The sequence below is a fragment of the Tenebrio molitor genome, chromosome Y, assembly GCF_963966145.1.
Source record: "Tenebrio molitor chromosome Y, icTenMoli1.1, whole genome shotgun sequence".
NCBI classification, from domain to species: domain Eukaryota; kingdom Metazoa; phylum Arthropoda; class Insecta; order Coleoptera; family Tenebrionidae; genus Tenebrio; species Tenebrio molitor.
This window is the reverse complement of record NC_091056.1, coordinates 1,831,762-1,850,612: the sequence shown is the minus strand read 5'-3', so window position 1 is coordinate 1,850,612 and position 18,851 is coordinate 1,831,762. Positions and strand designations below refer to the sequence as shown.

Genomic DNA, 18,851 nt, shown 5'->3' with positions numbered 1-18,851 from the left:
CTAAAACAATAGGATTATTATTAATTTCATTAATTTTCTGTGTTATCCTATGTCGTAGTCAAAATTTCATTTCTGTATTTTGCAGCATTGATATTTCCTAAAAAACATTGATTATTATTTAATTACTAAAACATTATTACAATTGTTACCTTTAAAAAAGATTGGACCAATAATTCTGCGTTGGCTAATAGCAGCCCAAATGCCTACTTTCTGGGGGTACTGGGGTGTTTCAATGAAAAAATGTGAATTTTCTGAACTCCACATTCCTATATTTTGAGAGTTGACATATCCACTAAGATGGAAGTAGGCTTCATCAGTGTAAAAGGTTTTATCAAGGTGAACATCTAAAGTATTCAGAAACCATTGACAATATTCTAATCTTTGGGGGAGATCAGCTGGATGTAATTCTTGAACAGATGTGAGATGGTAGGGAAATAGGTGAAGATCATTTTTCACAATTGAATGACAGGTACCAACAGACACACCAAGTTGTTGTGATAAATGTTCAATTGAAGTGCCTGGGGCTTCTTCCATTGCCTGTCTCGCCTCTTCAATCACTTCTGGAGTTCTTTTCTTTGGCCTGCCGCTGCCAGGTTTTCATCCTACAGATCCATTTTCTTGGAAATTCTTTAAGGAAATGTTTAAAGTTTGTCGAAACTGCGTATATTCTACTGCAATGTCTGGGAATTCTTCTCCAAACTCTTCCATACATAACGCAAGGGAATACTGGCAAACTCCATCGATTTTTACACCATTTCGAAATAAGACATTACCATGAAGACTTTATGTTGTTCAGTGAAAGCCAATGTTCACAAAAATGTCGGAAAACAGTAAAACACTGACGTAGATTTCGTTTTAGTTCTGACAAGAACTGATTTTTTGTATGCAAGACGAGGAATAAAACGAATAAAATCACAAACACAGCTCAATCTGAAAACGGGAAAGACAACGAATGTCAAATGTCAAAATTTTAATATGAAATTGGGACAAAACTTACTATGCAACCTGTGTAACTCCGGAAAATGATTGGTTGCTTACGAAATTATCTACACTGTTAACAGAATTAAAACGTCGTCAACGCTTACTGTAAATATAATTATATTTGAAGGCACCATATATGTATACAAAGAAGCAATGTTTAACTAAAATTAATTGATTAAAATTACGTTTTAAGTGTTTTGATTGTTTTGAGTCACTTCTTGAATATGGGCTGGTGTATCCATTACACCAAATGTTTCAGGAAAATGTCAAAAAAAAACAAATTAATTAAATTTAATAAATGTTAGGATTATCAGGAAACAAGAGCGATGTTGATTTTACATTTTAAATGTTTGTGTTGCCAACACAAAAAAGTCCCTAATACCAATTATTAAAATATAGTCGATTTCATATAAATTACTTTAATTTAATCAGTAAAAAGACGTAACATTGCTTTTGAAATCAGCAATGTTAAAAAGGACAAAACTGAAAAATTAGACGAATCGGGCAAGCAACTTTGAAAGTCAAAGTCACTAGCTTTGGCTTTAACACCAAAGAAAATCAGATTTTCATGGCTTGTTTAGATGCACATTTATATGAAATTGAGTATAAGTGCTTTAGCTTTTATTTCACAAAAATCCGTAGAAGTCGGCACACGTCGTACAGCAAACCGTACTCATGCTCGCAAACGTGCAGTTTCTGGCCTTGTGATACAAATAACAATAACTATACTGACTGGCACAAAAAACGACTCACTTTGAATTTTATTAATATAATTATTAATTAATAATAATAAGTAATTCATTGCCTTAGAAATTTTTTTTGATATCATGTTGTATTGATAAGTGTTATTTAAGTTATTCTTTGCCAAAGAATATCCGACAAACAAAACATTAAACACAGTAAATAAAATTTTAATGAAAACAAAAAAGTAATTTTTCAGAAAAAATTTTATGTTATGAAAAATTGCCAAAATTTGAACAGCCTTTTGAATTAGTATCTCGTATTGTCACATTAAATCTTTTAACACGTAAATCAACCGACAAAAACACAACGTGGAAGTGACGCAAATTTTCTAATTATTTATTTAAACAAAACAATTAGGTTGCCATGGTGACCATAGTACTCCCGATCATTGAAAATATCCCAGTTTAACTATAATAAAGAAAAATAAGCACAAATATAATTTCAAGATCATTTATTAAAGAAATCATAATGAGTCGTTTTTTGTGCCGGTGAGTGTATTTCAGTACTGTTTTTATAATTATTGTAATTGACGTAAACTACATAACTTCTAGGTACTATCGCTGGCCAAAAAAGAAAGAACTCGTACACAGATGACAGAACAACAGATCCAAAAATTAAAAATTTGAGTTGTGTACACACTGCTTTTTTAATAAAGGTTATGTATGCATAGGTTTCATTTTTTGGCCAATAAAACGGTACCTTTATCAACACCAACCTCAGCAGCAATTGCCCGTATCGAAATCCGTTCTCGCTATAGTTTGTTTTTGAATTTCAGTTAAACCCATTTTTTCGCATTGACTTTGACACTGACAATAACATTTGACGTAGACTTTGATTTACAATACTAAAATTTTGGCTTTACGAGTTTTTTTTTTGGCCCAGCGATAGTACTACATATGTACTTAAGGAAATTTAACAATTTCCAACAAAAAAAACTAAATACGGTACTATGGCGGCCAAAATTAAATTTTAGCCATTTTCTTTCATTTCAAAAGAAAAAATTTGTAATCCATACTTTATTGTCATCATGATTACCGTCTTGATTATGATTGGTATTTTTTGGTCGGTAAATTTCAAAATTCGGAATTATTTTGTCATTTTCTACTACACAGAACGTTTACCTCAGGTTATCCACAGGCTGGTCCATCGTATAAAATATTCTAAATAAACCATATTTCTAATCATCTTAGAAATTTGAATTTTACAGTTTTTTATAAATATCTGCTCAATATATTTTTTTTTTTTTAAATACATAGATTATACCAGTCGAAAGTAAATTTTTCGACAAATCAACCCTGTAAATTTTATAAATTTTTCTCAATTCTTAAGCGTCATTTGCCACCGGCGGTAAAAGATGAATCACCCTGTATACTAATTCGCTCCGGCGCACAGTGGGCTGAAACGCCGAAAACCTGGCCAAAATCCAAAAAAATGATGTATGTTTTTCAAGACTTACCTTTGAAATAGTTGTGTGGTACCCCTAGTATCAGGAATGACCATTGATAAGGGACTGGAGACCCCACATGGGTCAGGAATTAATTCCATTTGTGAGCTTCGAGCTCGCCGCTTCGATAGTTTCTAGCGCCGAGAAAAGTAGCAGATATGGGTTACGCGTGTAAAATGTGTTCCAATGAAGTTTTTGCAATTGTTTTAAAACGGATTCTTCTCTTGGAAGTAAGCAAAATTAAAATGTATAATTCGTTGTTCATTTTATGATGATGTTAATTAGCAAATTAACAATAAAGTCGCTCGAAATTTTGTTGGTTTCGTTATGGAAATTAGTTATTCAAAAAGCAATAAGTTACGTCATTGGTTGCCAGTGGTCAGGAAATCAATTTCAAATTGTTTATTGAACATTTCTTTAACTATTTACAAAGAACTGGCTGCAACTTTCTGCAACTTTGCTTTTTGAGACACTTTTTGTGCGAAGATGCGCGTAAATTAAAGCACTTTTACAGATCCAAATACTATGAAGAATAATTTTTTTGTTAAAGAAGTAAATTTTCGATCTGTCATCAAATTGTACAATCCTTGATGCATCCTACTGGACAAATGTCCGAAGAAGCTCCAGAGTTGTGAAATAAGAATATTAAAAGATTCCGCGAAAATTTTACAAGAAAATGTGATGGCAAAAAAAAACATTGAAGATGTTTTCCGTAGATTATTAATATCATGGGATCCAATGATTTCTACTTTGCGAAAAACTTCACAGACCACAGAGCTGCTAGTGTGCTAGACCCACTTTCAATTGCAGCAGCAAGCTCTCATTTCGATGTAAATGTTGATACTGATGATGACAATAATGTATACGATCCTATAGGTATTAAGCACTATGTAAAAGTGAATATTGTATATTATTTTGTAATATTGAAGTTTTTTGGCACATTTTTTTTTGGACGTTTTGTAGCCGCCATTATGTTTTTTCAAAATTAGATTTCGGATTCTTAATCAGCGACCTGAAAAACCCCTATACAGTGCATTTTTTTTAACTGTTGCCATAGGGAATTGCATGGTAAAACTTGTACCCCCTGTTAACTTTTGTTCTGATGAAAATATTCAAACCATTTTTGGAACAAAGTTGGAAGATTTTTTAAACTATCGGATAGATTACAATTCAATATCCTAAACTGTCTAAAAAGTTGTGAAAAAATATTTCTAGCACGCCGGAATAATAGTACGTCGAGCGGTCGCCAGAATAGCGTCCCTGTCGGCTCAACTAGCACCTGAGACCTGACCATCTCCACTTTTGACTTTTGTCACTTTCATTTAAAAAATAAATAGCGAGATCTCCTCGAGGCTATGATTAAAATAAATAATAAATTAAAATATAAAACCTAATTTTTGTTCCCATATCGCCTACTACGTTTTTTGTCAAATTATTTACGTTCATTAATTTCAACTTTGAAGAGTAAAATTAGTTAAATAAAACTGCTTGTCGTTCGTTGTTCAAATAGTATGCATTACATAGTCTTATTAATGATTACAAAAATAAAAATTTGCACCAAATCTGGAGTGGATCATAAGTTAACAGAGGGTATAATTTTAACCATGCAATTCCCTACGGCAACAGTTAAAAAAAAACGCATAAGAGGTCAACCAGAAACTGTGGAGGAATTATTAAGGACAAGAATAACACGCGAAGAAATTTTCAACATCGCTTGGGACATTGTCTAGCAGTCGAAGGAAAACACTTTACCATGCAATTCCCTATGGTAACAGTTAAAAAAAATGCACTGTATACACATTTTCACAGAAATCGATAAATTTCTTCGTATTTTGGCCAGCTTTTCGGCGTTTCAGCCCACTGTGCGGCGGTCAAGTCTTAATCTGTTGTGTGAAAAGGGTAATAGGTAAGTTCGCTCCCGATGCTATTTCTAGGAAAGCTTTCTTTATTTTACAATCACGATCTCAGGATATTTCTGTTTTTGGAAAATCTGAATTATCATATTAAAATACGTAGTAGTAATCAAGAGAAAAAGATATACCGCAGGGTTCTTCATTTACGTAAGCAATTTGTAGATGAGAAAGTAGCTTTACTTAGACAAAATATTTTAAGTTAATTTCAATTTGTAAAACTTATATCCTATAAATTTGAACGTATGTCAGTTGGGCCAAAAAGTACGACGCAGGTAAACGGGAGGGCAGGGGGAGGATTAAGTTGACCGTGCAGTTGGGCCAGAGAGATAATGCTCTTAAAGTTGACCACATTTGATACTCTAAGATCCCACTGCATGATTTCTACGTTCATCTGTTTTTTAATCAAAACAAAATTTTTATAGATAGAATAGAGAAATATGTTTCTGCAGGGTTGCCTATCAAAATATGGCCGCAAGTATTTTTTAATTAAAATTAAATTAAATAATTTTTTCCCAAACAGTTTCGTTCACTTGTTTTTTACATAAATTATAAGTCATTTCACTTGGCCGCAACCCCTTGGCAACCGGGTGTAAACATGTAATTCTCTGTTTAATTTATACCTTCATAACGTATCCTCATAAATTAATTATATATCAAATTAAAGCTATTTTTTTTCTCTACACGATGGAATACGGTTGCTTATGGAAAAGTGGCCGCAAATATGGGTAACTGTTAAAGATAGATAAGAGCGAAAGAGAGTTAACGCACCACAATGTGCATTTTTGTATCTTTGATTTTAAATATTTATTCCTATTGCAATACAGCAACACTTCTAATAAAGTATTTTGTTTGGTGCTGTCGAGAACATAAACATACGAAGAGAAGATTACAAATAACGCTATAATCCTACCCCTAACTAATGATCGGCCCAACTGAACGATAAATTAATCCCTCTACCTGACGCCTGGCCCAACTGACCAACGCCGATAAATTTATGCCAAATGTTACCCAATAATTTCTATGTAATGTAAAATTGAATACAAATACATGATTTGACATTTCACTGTGTTACTCTTTGGTAACAGTTTATTCATAAACTGAAGATAATTATGAACCGGGTTGGTTATTTCCTAGAATTAGTTAAATCCTCTTAAGACATGGGTGCGAATTAGTATACGGCTACCGGAGCGAACTAGCATAGGGTTAACGTGGTTATTTGACCGCGGGAGCGAACTAGTGTGCAGCGCTAGCAACAAACCAATTTAAGTAGTGACACTTTTGATTTATACCGAGCGATCAACAATTACTTAGATAAGGGGCGGCTATGACTTTGACAGTGTCACCCTCGACAGATTACCTGGTGTCCTACGGTTTAAATACGCTCCATTATTATTTGAGAAAATATTATTTAATTATCAAATTTTATCAAACAAATTCGCAAAACACTTGGGACGCCACCGGACATTGCTTCCGTCTGACACTGAATAAAAACGAAACAAAAACTGCAAAATCCATATATTCAGTGTTGCCAGACTTACCAACTGACAAATCCCTATTCGCAATTTACAAAAATCCCTACATGTCCCTGACTATGCACGCTTTGCTATAATGATACAAATAAAAATGCATTGTCTCATCAGTCATCAACATATTTATTTACTAAAGTCAAAAAATACAAATTCTTTAAAAAACAAAACAAAAATACAAATTAAAAAAAAAACAATATAATACTTAGTACCGTTCATTTAAAAAAATATGAAAATAATCAACAAAAAAATAATCCTTACAAACTGCCTACTCGTCCTCAGGATCAGAATACTGATCATTAGACTGTGGACGTTCTAAATTATATACATAAATTGTTTTTATACAGTTGCCGCATTTCTGGTGTAATATCAAATGTTTTTGGGTTTACATTTTTATTTTTCATATCCATTTTGACTCTTAAAAGAGAACTTAACGTTTTGGTATAGTTCTCCCAGCGCTGCAGCGATTTTATGGCAAGACAATAGTAATTATTACGCCTGTTGAGATGCCGATAAGCGACATAAACAGACCCCTGTCAATCATCATTTTCGTTCTATACCTGTCAGTTTACAGGGTAGTACTTCGACGAATTTACGATTAGCCATTGCGGTTTAAACCTATTGTCGGTGTTGTTAACGTTTATACAATGGTACCCTGCCATAAAATCGCGGCAGCTCTGGGATAACTACATATACTTAACCTATTCCTTTTTTTCGTATCTGCACACATGGAAAAAATGGGTCTTGTTCAATCTTTACCCCCTCTACCCCGACTTCGTGGTGCCGGACCCTTTCGGCTACCTGCACTTGTATAAAACCGAAATATTTGTAGAATTAGACACTTGTAAATAGAGATTCGTAGAAGCCACACGTCTTTTATTCAGTCTATTGATTCGTTCTCTGTTTATCAGTCACTTGTTCAAAAACGCTTGAACAGCTCCCACAGCCGCATTTGAATGCGGTAGGGACAACACTATTTTTGCTAAATTACAGTGGAATCCGCTTACAACGAGGGAGCAAGGGCCCAAAAATTTTTCTCGCTATAACCGGATATCGTAACATTTTTCAAAATTATTAATTGATTATAAAAATTGTGTTTTAAATAGTATTTTATTGATAAGAAACATGTTAATACAATACATAGGTAATTATTTGTGAACCAAATAATCAGTTATTTGTTTTTGTTTATAATTTATACTTGGTGATTTTAAATGAATGTGATTTTTTTTCATAGGTTGGTAATATTCAGTGGCGGCTGGTCTGGGTAGGCAGGGTAGGCAGTGCCTACCCAAAATATTCAAAGCGAAAATGAAGAAATTACGTCTAATAGATTTATAAAAAAAAAAAAACAATTGCTGAATTTAATCTTAATCTAAGTTCTATGCAGAAAACCGTGAATAATTTGTTTTGTTAAATTATTATTAATACAACGTTGCGCTTCATTTCAGCTGGAAAGTTGAACGAAGGCAGGCGAGCCCACCCTGGATTATGGCCGACGAAGCTAGTGCGTACGTACGATTCTATCAGTTTCTGTGTTCTCTCGCGTCAACTCGAGCCGAGAGTACGACTAGGCTCTCGATCGCTGTTTGTTGTCCGGGTGGGCTAGCCTACCCTGGCAGTCCAAGCGTACCAGCGTACACACGTGCGCATGCTGTTACGAGTATATGAGTTTGATAGCGTCTAATGCATTACTGAAAAGATTTTTTTTTCACGAATAAAACGACAATAGTGTCATAGATCATATGTTTACCTTTTTTTTTAGATTGTGATAAAGCCAGACAATAAATTTTATACTGTTTCGTGTATTTGTATTTGTATTTGTCAATACTAATACATAATACACACTATCTAATAATAAAATATTTCAGATTTAATTAAATCTGAAATAAATGTTAAAAATAAAAACTAGGAAGGCGCAGTCAAGAAAGAAAGACCGTAAATTTTGTAATTTATTTATATAAAAATACCCATAGCCTAATAGGGTACTAGACACTTGAATTTTACTTATAATTTAATGAGCCTTATATCAGTTACTAGTAACAGCTTACATTGAATCATATATGTACAAATAGTGTGATCTTAAGCTGTAGGCGATCGGACCTACCGTAACCAAGTGCAGGCTATGCCTGCCTTACTGAAACTCGCACGCGCACATTGTCATAATATGATGAAAAACAAATAGTTCGAAATTTAAATAAACCATGTCCTGATCTGGTAAATTTACTTTATAATGAAAAGAGACGGTGCACGCGCATGTTTTCAACTTCGTGGTATCAAAAGTGTCAATGGATTTCTGGAAGCATAAACAAGAATAGATTGTATTGTTGGTATTATTTATTATTTTGCGAAAACACACGGAGTCCCTGGAATTCAACCGGTTATAATAATTTGAAACAATTAGAATTAGCAATGTCAATCCAGAAACACGAAATTTCGAAAGAACACGTACACGCGGCCTTAAAATTCAAACTTTTTGGGAAACAACAGAGCATTGCAGCTGCGTTAGATTCGGGACATCGGGTAAGCATTTTGAGACATAACGAAAAAATGAAAGAGAATCGGGATATTTTAAAACGTTTAGTCGATATGACACTCTATTTATCGACACAGGAATTGGCGTTTCGTGGTCACGATGAAACAAAAACGTCATTAAATCAGGGCAATTTTAAAGAGCTCGCGAAACTTTTAAATACGTATGATGAAAAATTTTAAACTTTTTTAAACGAATATTCTGTATTTAGCGGTTTATCAAAAACCATTCAGAATGAGTTAATTGAAAGCATCACGAAAGTGATAATAAAAACCATAGAATCAGAAGTAGATAAATCTGTTTGTTTCTCGTGGCAAAAGGTCGAAAGGCAGATGATCTTTTTAACTTATTGACAACGACTTTTAGTAGATTCAATCTTCTACAAAAATTGGTAGGTCAAACGTATGACGGAGCTTCAGTGGCTTCAGTAATGGCAAGAGAGCAGTCAAAAATTCGTTCAATAGCTCCCCAAGCAAAGTTCACACTTTGTTATGCCCACAGACTAAATTCAATATTACAGGACGCTTAAGGTAAAATCAAAGAGTGTCGAATATTTTTTTGCTAATGTTGCCGGATTTTCAAGTTTTTTTTTCAAAATCAACGAAAAGGACCAAATTATTAGATGATGACTTAGGGTTAATTGTGTAAAATGACAAAAAAAAGTGCATATGTATAATGGTATACATTAATCCTTATGCAGGGCCTAAGTGCCTACCCAGATTTTTTTAGTACGAGCCGCCACTGGTAATATTATTGTTGGTTATTCTGCTTTTTATTCTGCTCCTATTTGACACAATTTATTAATACATAAAATGTCAAAATGACGTACGTACGCCAATGTGTTGATTAAGGTATCAAGTTTGCCAAAATAATTTATGAAAAATGTTCCCAACTTAAGAAAAAAAGTCACAATCATTTAAAATCACCTGGTAATAGATCTAAAGAATTTTCCAACGTTAAAGATTAAAATAGACCTCAATGCACACTCTTCTACATCTGCGCATTCAAATAGTATATTATGCAACAAGATTTATAAACGGCACTTTAGACACGCGTTTTATGTTAGGCACGAGCGAAGCGTAGCGGAGCGAGTGTTTAATAAACAAGTGTCTAGAGAAGTTTATAAACGAGTTGAATACTGTACTTTTTCTACGACCAAATTAACAAATGGAACACACAAACGAAACAAGCAACTTTTTTATTAAACGTTAATTTAAACATACAAACTAAATGAACATACCAAATAGGAATATATATATTTCTCAGGATACAAACTGTTGGTGGCTTCAGGTCCATATTTGAAAAATACAACGAATTATTCCACTGCAATGACGTTTTCTTGCACGCCGGATGCGAAACTGATAAACGTCAAAATACCAACTTGATCTAGAGCTAAATATGTCCAAAAAATTCAAGCCGTGTTTAAAGAAACTTCGAGCGTGTTTAATATCCCGAAAACGCCCGAATGGACACCAAGTTGTGACTAATGAACAATCGTTTTTAAAGTGACGTTTTATACACTATTTATCAGTGCAAAATGTGACACTATAGAGAAGGAAGTAGAAAAACAGTATTTTTATGCTTAATGTTTTTAAAACACCTAGGACGTTTAGATTTATCTAGGGCTAGCAATTTTCGTTTTTCTAACCATCCAAATTAGCACAGACTAAAATTGTCAATTGTCATATTTTGCCGCCGCTTTTTGTTCACCATTTTGTACTCAATTTAATATGGCGAATTTTTCCGAAATACGCAGCTGTTTTCGTTTCGACATGAGACTCGTAAAAGCAAGTTACTTCAGCAAGAAGCTAAATGCGACTAACTAAAATTTATAGTCTTTTTGTATCGGATTTCCGGATAAACTCAATGTTTTTAAAACTACAGAAAACACATTACATTTATATGAATGTTGCAAAGAATGGTCTGACTCGACCAGAACTTCTAAGAATGAACAGACGATATAATTGATGGCGTTAGCAGAAATTCTTCTCGTTATAACCGGCTTAACCATCACTAGACAAGCCGTTATATCAGGATTCTCGTTATAACCGATCTCGCTGTATACGGATTTTTTTTTATTTGATAACAAATCAGAAACCAACCAAACAAAGTAGAAATCCTCGTTATAACCGGTCCCTCGTTATAAACCGTACTCGTTATAAGCGGTTTTTATTGTATGTACTAATGTTTTCAAAGATTCTTTGGCTTATTACATCCCTTACCTCATCAATTTTTCCTCAAAATTCTTCTGGATTTAAATTTTCTTACCCAACTTTTTCGTCCTCAGAAAAAAACACATATATTTTTCCATATTCTAATAAAGTTTGTTCAGTGTCAATGATGTTTTCATACTTCGAACAAATATTGCCAATGCCAATTTTATTAGTACTTTTTAGTAGATTATTCGGCATAACAAACTGAAACTCAGAAATTATATTATTATTTAAAGGCAATCTTTTTAATGTTTGTTGTACTGCTACTTCGTAAAATGTTAGACAGCGATTTCTGAACTCATGTTCATGGCTTTTATTTGACAATTATTGGTTTAAAATTTCCTCCGTTTTTTTTTCCAATATTGACAGACTCTTCAGGTAAAAGTACATGTGGGCTTAAAATATTACATTTCTCTATTGTTTTCATGTATTCACGTTTAACAAAATTTGAACATAAAAGTGTCAAAAATCTTTTGCATTCAACCTCTAAAACACCAATTACATTTTTTTCAGACTAAAATAACATGTTAAATGCTTGGCAATATGGTAAGACATGAGCTAATATGCTCTATTATAGGGATTGTTTAACTGGTTTAAAATTGATTCGCCATTGCTGTCTTCTACAGATGCATATAAAAATAAATGTTGTAGAGTTGACCACTACTTTATAAAATTATGTTTACACATTGTTGTAGAGCGAGCTAGCCATCTTGTCCTACTTGGGTTTATTATTTTATATTTTGTCGAGTTCATAGTAACTTAAATCTCATTTAATAATGCTTGCCTTTTTGGGCTTGTGGAAAAATAGGAGTATAGTGAATGCATCAGTCCTTCCAAATGTTTTGGAAGAACATCAGCAGCATGACTGGCAATCAAGTGTGCAGAATGGCAAATACATCCTAAAACAAATGTTTGAGGATTGTTCTGTAATAATCGAGTCATAATTCATAAAGGAATATATTTCACCCATCATTACATTAGCGTTGTCACTACAGTACCCTACTATATTATTTATGTTTTTTTAAACCAGTGGTAAAAGCATTGTACAAGCTCTCTAAAGTCGCACTCTCTGCTACATTAATCACATCTAACAAATTCACAACAGTTTTGCAGTTTTCAAAATATTTAACTAAAATGCAAACATTCTTATCGTTACAACTGACATAAATGTACTTTCATCTACTAAAATTGAGAAGAACTTTACATTCATTTGTTATGACTGGTCCTAATACATTGTTGATGATATTAGTACATTTTGTCCTTCCTAGCCTGATTTTCTTTGATAATTGACTGTCCATAAATATATACATATTTCATATAGTCAACGATTTTCTGCATTGCATTGAAACTAACATTTTCATCAACAGTAATTAAGCTCAATCGAATCTCGGCATCAATTTAATCATTTTCTAGACGCGGTTTGAAAAATCCTTGTAGATCTTTATTTGCACATTTTGCCCGAAGAGCTTTCACATGTAAGGAAGTTTTCCTATGGTTTATAAGTTCACTTTTGCCTGCTACAAGGATTTTATTGCACGCCAAGCACTTGACTTTGTCGGGATGATTCGGCACCAATCACTTTATTGTCAATGACACCCCCCCACACGTTCAGCGACCAATAGTTTTGCGTCTGTCTTTGGCGCATCCACTGGGGATTCTCAACTGCCCAATAGTGCATATTATGTTTGTTTACATGACCGTTATTTTTGAAATTGCACTCGTCGGTAAACATAACGTTCTTGAAAGTTTTTATTTTCGGTTATTTGCCCCTCAGCCCAGCGATAGAATGTTAAACGATTTTCAAAATCGTCACCATGAAGCTCTTGGTGAAGTTCTATGTGATGATGATATTGATGATGATGATGTGATGATGATATTTACGATTTTCTAAAATCTTGCGGACACTAAATTGGCTTATACCCGTTTCTGTGCTGATTTGGCGATTACTAATGTGGGGATTATTTTCCACCATATTTATCACCACTGCTTGGTTTACCTCGTGTGTGATCGGTGGGTTGACATATGTTTTCTTCTTGTGTTCCAAAGATCCAGTTTCCAATACGTGTCTGATCAAGGCAGTAAAAATTTTATGCTCTGGATGTGGGCGCTCTGGAAACCTTTCAGCATAGGTTGCAGCCGCTAAAACTGCATTTCTGTGACATGCGCCGTAAATTAAAATTATTTCCAGTTTCTCTTCCACCGAATACTGGAATGGCATGATCAATAAAATCGATTAAGCAATAGAGTGTTAAAACGAATCACTAATCACTAGATACTTAAGATTTAAACTTAAAAGAGAAATGGCACTTAAAACAATCGAACACTAAAACTAAACACTAATCACTAGATACTTAAAAATTAAGGCTATTGTGGAGTGCCCATAATTTTCAGTTTTCGTGAATAGGCAACCGTTGCCTTAAAGACACCAAAGTGTTCGCGGTTGCAACCTGAAAAACAAGAATTTGCACCCCACTGGGTGTGTTAATCCTCAGAACAAAACCTCTATTGTATGCGGATTTAAGAAGGGCTACGGGCGGCTTCATTTACCTGACAGCCAGATACGAAATGTATATTTTCTAGTTACCAACAGTTTCAACCATTTTCTTCAGTTGCATTTTTTTAATAAGTAGATACTTGTTTGTGAAGTCAAAACTAATTATAGCTTTTTCCTTACACTAACCATGAGATACCAAAAATATCACCATAATAAGAAAGGATCCGAAAAAAAAACTAAAAAACTTTTGTATAATTTTATTTCAAATAAAATAAGTAAACTAAATTTAAAAAATAACAGTTTCCACAATAATCTACAGAAATAATTATAATGTCAAAATGTGAGGCGTTTAATCTTTAATGATTTACTAATTTATCATCATAAATCTTCGATTTTGATATCTCTGAGAGGTAATTCCCTTTCTACACGAGAATCTAAATATTCAGGCAAAAATGCTGAATAATAAAATTTTTGTAGTTTTTCAATCATTTTTGATTGCCAGAAATCGGAATCTCTAAGGATTAGCTCACAATGGTAATCTTTCCTTGTGTAAACAAAAAAATAACAATATTTTCTATCAGTTATTTCCAGCTGTCCTTGAATCTGATACATATAACTATCGTTGGGCTTTCATCTAATTCTATTCTCTGTGTCAATATAACAAAATTTAATTATTTTAGATTTAACTGCCTCTTCAACTGTTAAATCTCTTGCCGAGAAAGGACATTTAATTTCGATAATCGAGTCCTCATCGATTAACCCATCGGGAGAGGCACCAAGAAATGAATATTCTTCATGAACAAAAAGCCCACAAGAAACAACACTCATAGAAAATTCCTCTTCAAATATTTCTCTGGCATGCATTTCATTACATTGGCCATATTGCAGTGATTTGCTGGAAATGGATGAGTTTGAATAGAGCAATTGTTGGATAGTACATTTAGTTGAAGTGCTTTTCATCATTTTACAAATTTTTCCAAAATTGCTAGCGGTGATCCTGAAATATTTTTCTTGAAACCATTTTGGATTTAAAATTTGTCCTCTTGTTTCAAGTTCAATTTTTCTTTTATCTACACCATCCAATTGTTTTACAAAGTCATTTATTAAAATTCCTATTTCTAATTCGCTCTTATCTGGAAAATCATCTAATGTATTTCCCCCATAGTCCTTATCGGCTTCAACGTGTTTTGAAAACTTTTTATTCTTATTTTTATTAACTGTACTTATTTTTATTGCGGAACAATACTTTTCCGTATATATTCCAATTTTTCCGTTAGGACTAATTTTATGTTGTAATTTAGCAAAAAATGGTTTCTTTGTATTGAATTTTGATACAGCCGCAAAGCAACGAGTTTCATACGAACCACTCTTAGAAAAATGAATTCTTTTGCCCCCCACTAATTTGTTGACAATGCTGTTGAAGCATTCTGCCTGATTTGTATCAGAGTCTTGTAACAACTGGAGGCATTTCTAGCTAACCTATTAATGGCAGCCAAAAATTCGTCAAAAATAGAGCATTGCATAAACAAATCAAATAAATTTTCTTCCCTTTCTTTAACGCCTTTACAAAAATATTTATATGTATCATCATTAGTTTTACAAGTATCATGACACCCCATAATATGTTTTGACCCGTTTAAAATATGTTTTTAAATTTTCAATTTTTAAATAATTTTCAATATTTTGTTGTTTCCAATATTTTGTAGCACCAACTACCGCTGAACGAAACCGTAAAATGTTGTTTTTTAAAAAATGTCGAATTTTCATGTCTACTTTAGACCTTCTTGATAGTTCATGAAGTTTTCCACAATAATTCCTTAATAAATGATTACGGCACTCTATTTTTTCTATGAAAAATGATGGTCCATATGGCTTATTTTCTTTAATTTTTTTGTAGACACTACTATCCCCATCCCCAATAATTTTTGAAAATTTGACTCCATGCATTTCAAGAGATTTATTGAAGCCCTCTAAAATAATTTGCGATTCCATTGCAGTCGATGTGCCATACCAATTTTTATGACAGTTATGTTCAGGTATAAGCTCATCGCGTTTATGCTTTTCACAAAAATAACAATATTTATTTTTTACATCGGCATATAATACTTTTTTTGTTCTCGCCCCAATTATACAGGCAACACCTGAAGATGCGTTGTAGTTGGATTTATAAGAACGCTTGCTCCATGCACCGTCCACTATTACGGGTATCATCGGGATACCATCTGCATCTATCTCACCTGATTCGATAGCAATGGCGGCTTCCTCCTTTCCGGCTTCGATCATATCTTCTAAAGCGTTTTCTTTCACAATACTTTTGATAGATACTTCCTTAGCAGCGTAGGTTTTGAATGTCAAGCTGGGAACATCTAACGCAGAACAAAGTTCTCGTAATTGTGAAAAGCCCGCTCCGATGGCGATTGTCCCGGAAACTGCCGATTTATTTATATCAGCATCCAGAGAGCTTTCTGTAGAAAACGAACTCTTCAAACCACAAACGGAGCATTTTGTAGAAAATACACTTCTGAGTCCATATCTCTTTTCTGACACGATATCTATATCAAAAAAGCTGCAGCCAAAACCTGGATGTTTCAGTTGCTTTAGAACAGCAAAAAGATGCTTGATGTTGACAATTCTGCGACCAGAAATATCCATCGATCCTTGTTGAGAATATTGTTCGTTATTGGTTTCTAACTCCGGAAAAGACTCTTCATGCGATTCCATTATCAATGTATTCATGAGATTTTCATTAACAGTGTCATGCTCGCTATTAACATTCTCAAATTGAGTTTTCCTGTGAACAATAGTATATATTGCTTTACTAGGATTACAACTGAAATTTTTTGACAAGCAAATAAAATATACTCGCAATCAATATTTGAAAGCGTAGTGTTGAAGTCATTTTTACGTTACTTACTTGCTCTGAAGATTTTTTATAAACTTCTTCTTATTTTGACGACGAGCGCCACATGTCAATCTCTTCTTACTGCACAAACCCATTTTTTATTCTAAATCACAGGGATAACTCAAAATAACACTTTATCGCACACTTTCACGTCAAGGCAACTATGAAAGCAATAATGATCAGTAGAACAATTTTGTTTATTTGACTTCACTTATTACCTCCCCCCCTCTCATTAGCCTGGATTCTGAGCCCTTCTTGGAAATTGGGATACATTGGCAAACATGCAAGTAGAGTCGAATTTTTCAACTACCCACTTCTAAATATGTGCTTGTGATGAAGCAGGTAAATTATTTGGGTCTGCATAAATTCCGCATTATTAAAATGTCTAAGTACCACACCCTTTATTTTATAAGAATTCCGCACCATGTCATAGCTTAGTCATGGAAGATTATACCTGATAATAATTACTGCTCCTTCTAGTCCCTAACAACCTTCCTGTTCATATTTTTGTAAGTGTTTTTGATATTTTTTCCTGAAAGTGGGTACTTGATTTGTCTTGTGCTCACAATGATCAATGAGATGTCATCTACCTACCCCTTTAATCAGAAAAGGCTGAAAATGTTGGCGGATTTCTAAAAGAGCGCCATTAATTAATAAGAGTTTATATGTGCGACTCGATCCAAGTCCCCATGAATCATTTGGCAAAAATCATGGTTTTTAAAAAAAATTGCAAATATTACTTTAATAAGTAGATTATCATAATATAATAAGAACAATGCTGTCTATTGTATACCTTTGTAACACTGCACCGACAACCCTACTAATAGGGTACCCTTTAATCCCTACGCTCTAAATTGCTAACCGTATTGTGTGTTGCCTATTTGCTGAAAATATACATAAAATTTATTTCCTTTTTTAATGAAATATACAAAAAAGGTTTGAAATAAAGAAAAATTCACTTCCAAGGGCGACCTGTAGATTTGCTTCCTCTATCCATTGACCTCAAGTTAAGGCCAAAATTGTTTACAATAGTGGATATATTGTGCAATAAAAAATTTTGGATTTTATTTTTTTACTAAAAAGCTGATAAATTTAACCGAAAAGCAATCCCAGAGCGACCTAGAGATACACATTAGGATTAGTTAAGTGTATCGTGAATCGCTTCAAATATCTTTATGAAGCTATAATTTTGCAATAAAAAAATCAGTATTTTGCGGCCCCTGTATAGAATAGCCTTAAACATAAAAGAGAAGGGGCACTTAAAACAATCGAGCACAAAATTTCAAAAACTAAACAGAAACCACATAAAAATTAAACAATGAAACATACCTATAAACGAATAAGCGCTGGGAACGTCGCTGTTCGAAATCGCATTCGAAAATGAATATTTGTCATTTATTACCACTTCTGTTCCTTCTTATGAGGATAAAATTTACCTGAATTAGAAAGTTTATCCTACGCTCAACGCTAAGTGTAAACATCTTGTCCTAAAATTTCGTGGAAAGGATTATCTTTAGGTAATGAGTCTGTGATTTGAAATCTCTGTTCTGTAAGTAATTTTGTAGTTACATTATTTGTTGACAATCACCAATTTTTATTAAAACCTACCCTGTAAAACGCTTTTTTGCTGTCTTGCGCTAGTTAAACGAATTAGTGCCGTTTCGTGCGTTCCCATTTCGTGCGTTACTGAAAATATTCCCGTTTCGGGCGTCGTCCCAAGTCTTTACCTGCGGCGAGTGCCGTTTCGTGCGTTGGTCCGCTGACAATGCGGGATACGGTCATATACCTAGCCAATATTTAGAACGCAGATTTTTATTCAAACACATATATTTATTTATATTTAGGTATGTACATACTATGAAATAACCAGGTATAAATTTAAAACATTACAGATGATTCTACAATTTGACTATATACTGGGTGCCCCAAAATTCGCGGAATAACTTAGTAGTAGGTTGTTGAGTAGTCATTAAAATATCAGGTAAAAATGTTTAAAAAAATCAATCTTCTTTTTTGTAGAAGATGTGGACCTATTCGTTACCCTAAATGTGGCAACATTTAAAAACATTAATGTATCCCAATAGTCTGCAAAATATTTCATTTT

The 18,851-nt window shown here is 33.5% G+C and overlaps 1 long non-coding RNA gene across 5 annotated transcripts in view; it reads left to right on the top strand.

The window, feature by feature from the left end:
- The window catches only part of LOC138140525 (uncharacterized), a 180,903-nt gene that overhangs the window by 3,431 nt on the left and 158,621 nt on the right, over positions 1 to 18,851 (top strand). The window contains exon 3 of one of the 5 annotated variants that reach the window (XR_011162564.1): positions 2,277 to 2,373. The exons of the other annotated variants lie outside the window; for them this stretch is intronic. This is a non-coding gene — a long non-coding RNA (uncharacterized lncRNA). Of the gene's footprint in view, positions 1 to 2,276; positions 2,374 to 18,851 lie in introns of those variants that run through there. 5 annotated transcript variants of the gene reach the window in all.